The following is a 4,316-nucleotide window of genomic DNA, read 5'->3' as shown; positions in this document are numbered from 1 at the left end:
CCTGTGATGAGGTCACAGGAGGGGAGGAGTCAGGGGTCACATGATCAGGGGCCTCAGTGTATGCAGGACTGTGCTGTGCTGGTTGTCATGGTGCTGGATGAGGGGAAGTTTCTGTGTGGGGTCAGGAGGGGTTTACAGGGTGGATGTAGCAGAGCCGTGTGTGTACGAGGTGTACGGAGCGGAGCCGTGTGTCTACGAGGTGTACGGAACGGGGCCGCGTGTGTACGAGGTGTACGGAGCGGAGCCGTGTGTACGAGGTGTACGGAGCAGAGCCGTGTGTACGAGGTGTATGGAGCAGAGCCGTGTGTACGAGGTGTATGGAGCAGAGCCGTGTGTGTACGAGGTGTACGGAGCGGAGCCGTGTGTACGAGGTGTATGGAGCAGAGCCGTGTGTGTACGAGGTGTATGGAGCAGAGCCGTGTGTGTACGAGGTGAATGGAGCAGAGCCGTGTGTACGAGGTGTATGGAGCAGAGCCGTGTGTACGAGGTGTAAGGAGCAGAGCCGTGTGTATGAGGTGTAGGGAGCAGAGCCGTGTGTACGGAGCAGAGCCGTGTGTACGAAGTGCACGGAGCTGAGCCATGTGTGTACGGGGTGTACAGATCAGAGCCATGTGTACGGAGCGGAGCCATGTGTACAAAGTGAGCGGAGCTGTGTGTGTACTGGGTGTACAGAGTGGAGCTATATGTACAAGTTGTGCAGAGCAGAGTCGCGTGTGTACGAGGTGTATGGAGCTGAGCCGTGTGTATGACGTGAGCGTAACCGTACACCTATGACGTGTACAAGGCAGAGCCGTATGTGTACGAGTTGTACGAAGCGGAGCCGTATGTATACGATGTATGCAGGGTGGATCCATGTGTGACAGGGGTGGAGTCCTGTGTATAGAACACATATGGGGCGGATCTGTGTGTTGGGCAGTTAGCTTTGTGCCCACAGTGTGTAGGAGGGCAGGACCATGTGTGTGCACAATGTGTTTGGGGTGGAACTGTGCTTTTGTGATGTATACATGGCAGAGGTGGATGTGCACAGGGGAAAAGGCGTGCATGGGGCAGAGCTGTGCGTGCGATGTGTCTGGGGTAGAGATGTGTAGGCGATGTTTCCGGGCCTAGCCAGGGCCTTTTTTGACACTGAAAAGGATGAGCCAACTCACGTAATCTGCCAACTTTGCAAAAAAAAACTGAGTCGAGGTAAAAAGTGCAATAATTTGACTACTATATGTATGAAACTTTACATGCGCAATAAACATGCTTTACTGTGGGAATCCCACTGTGCAAAAATGCGGAGCAGCGGACCTCAACAACCATCAGCCGCCCCATCATTTACATCTGATAGCCAGCATAAGTACATGTGGGGGTTGCCTGGTTGCTAGGGAATCCCCGCATGTACTTCTGATGGCTAACAGATGTAAATCATTCAGCTGCGGCAAGAAAAACTAAATCTCCGAGCACTAAAAAATACTCGGAGGACCCCCGAGCGTGCTCGAGAAATCTCGAGTAACGAGTATATTCGCTCATCACTATTGTTGATGCCAGATTCCTGTGAGCGCCATCCTGTGGTCGGCGCTCATAGCAATTTAGTAATTCTGTTACATAGGAGCGATCTGAGCATCGCTCCTATGTAGCAGAGCCGATCAGGCTATGCCAGCTTCTAGCCGCCCATGGAGGCTATTGAAGCATGGCAAAAGTAAAAAAAAAGTTTTAAAATATATGAAAAAAAAAAAGTTTAAATCACACCCCTTTCGTCCCATTGAAAATAAAACAATGAAAAAAATGAAACATACACATATTTGGTATTGCCCCATTCTTAATCGCCCGATCTCTAAAAAAAAAAAAAGGATTAACCCGATTGCTAAATGGCGTAGCGAGAGAAAAATTAAAAACGCCAGGATTACATTTTTTGGTCGCCATGACAATGCAATAAAGGACGACCAAAAGAACGCATCTGCACCAAAATGGTATCATTACCAATGCCATCTCAGCGCGCAAAAAATAAGCCCTCACCTGACCTGAGATCCCGAAATATAGAGACGCTACTGGTCTCGGAAAACTGTGCAATTTTTTTTTTTAGCAAAGTTCGGAATTTTTTTTCACCACTTATATAAAAAATAACCTAGACATGTTTGGTGCCTATGAACTTGTAATGACCTGCAGAATCATAATGGCAGGTCAGTTTTAACATTTAGGTAACCTAGCAAAAAGCCAAACAAAAAATAGGTGTGGGATTGCACTTTTTTTTGCAATTTCACTGCACTTGGAATTTTTTTTACCATTTTCTAGTACACCACATGGTAAAACCAAAGGTGTCGTTCAAAAGTACAATTCGTCCCGCAAAAATAAGCCCTCATATGGCCATATTGACGAAAAATAAAAATGTTATGGCTCTGTGCAGGAGGAGAACGAAAAACGAAAACGCAAAACTAAAAAAAGGTCTGGGGTGAAGGGGTTAAGAGAGCTTTTCCCCAAGACAGCAGGAAAGCACACAGTTCTCATTGCAGCTCTAGGCTTCCAACCTCCATCACGTCAATTCGCCAATGCCAAAACATTAGCAGCAGCAGTGGAAGAAGTAAATTTCTGCGAGTCCTTTGTCACTTTTTTTTAGATCAACTCGTGCACCAGCACAACAGAGTCCAAGCCTTACATGTGGTGAACGAATGAAGAGGATGGTGCAGGAGTATCTAGAACTGAATATAAATACCATCAGGGAGGGTTTGGACTCTTTCACATTTTGGTCTTCCAAAATGGATGAGTGGCCTGAGCTTGCCTCACACGCCTTGGAGGTTTTATCGTGCCCGGCAGCCAGCGTTCTCTCAGAACGTGTCTTCAGCGCTGCTGGTGGTGTCCTAACGGATAAGCGTAGCCGGCTGTTCCCTGAAAGTGTAGACCACCTAACTTTCATCAAGATGAACAAGTCATGGATCCAAGGACTTTTTCACCCCAATCAGACTGTACAGACTAGGTGAAATTGCATTTTTTAGTGTGATCATTAATGTCACGTAACTGCACTCTGTGATATCTTTAGTGCCGATTCTGTGGCTGCTGCTGCTGATGTTAGCACAAATTTGTGGAAATATGAACAGTGATGGTTGGTCCACATCTGCTGGGTTAGCTGTAGTGGAAGACGTCTCAGTCGCAGTTATACTATTTATATTCTCGTGACAAAGGGTTAAATAAAGACAAAGCCAGAATAAAGTATTTTAATGAAATAAAACACTGAACACAGTTTGACCATTTTATTTTTACCGATAATCCATGCAATAGGAATTGGACTCTGTCTCTCTTTGTTGGACGCCGTCAGGAAGAACTCCTCAGCAGATCAGAGAGGACCCGGACGGGTTGGAAAGCAGAAAAAAAGGTATGGTACAAAGGAGACATTGCGTGCATGTGGTGGGGGAGCAGGGCATGAATGAGCCACCTTTGTCAGCCACAACTATGGCCCTGGCCCCTCTCACAAGTTTTCTGTGGTTTTCCCATCTTTGTTGCCCACTAATCATGTTAAACTGTATGGATGACTAATTGAATAGAACAAAAAATGTTAACACTTTTTTGGAGTTTTATATAAAACATAAATGTACCCCAGGCCACGGAATGGCTGAGAAATTTAACCCTGAAAAGTTTTTGAATGCTTTGTTGGAGTGATAGATATCACAGTAACATATCCCATACCATATCTGGTCCTCCTCACCACATTCCCACAGTCATTTCTACCTCCCATCCACGCTCCATCACAAACTTCTGTAACCTCTCTAACCTTATACCCATTCGCCCAGCCCCCGCTTCCCCAGTCCCACTAACAGGAGCTCTGTGGAACGCTCGCTCTGTCTGTAACAAGCTTTCCTACATCCATGATCTTTTTGTTACTACCAAACTTTCCTTCCTCGCCATCACCGAAACCTGGCTCACCCCTTCTGACACAGCCTCTCCTGCTGCACTCTCTTACGGTGGCTTCCACCTTTCTCACACACCCCGCCCCAGCAGCAAGCATGGTGGAGGAGTTGGTTTCCTCCTGTCAGATAACTGCTCCTTCACCCCAATCCCACTGCCACACTCTGTTACCCTCCCTTCCTTTGAGGTGCACTCTGTGCGCATCTACTCCCCCTCCAACCTCCAACTGGCTGTCATTTACCGCCCCCCAGGGCCAGCCACCATCTTCTTTGACCACTTCACCACCTGGCTACTTCATTTCCTTTCTGCAGACATCCCCACTATCATCATGGGCGATTTCAACATCCCCATTGACACTTCCCTCTCAGCTGCCACTAAACTTCTATCTCTCTCTTCCTCCTTCGGCCTCACTCAATGGTCTTCTGCAGCCACTCACA

The sequence above is a fragment of the Ranitomeya variabilis genome, chromosome 4, assembly GCF_051348905.1.
Source record: "Ranitomeya variabilis isolate aRanVar5 chromosome 4, aRanVar5.hap1, whole genome shotgun sequence".
In the NCBI taxonomy this organism is placed as follows: domain Eukaryota; kingdom Metazoa; phylum Chordata; class Amphibia; order Anura; family Dendrobatidae; genus Ranitomeya; species Ranitomeya variabilis.
The sequence above is the reverse complement of the archived record's forward strand: the minus strand, read 5'-3'. Positions refer to the sequence as shown.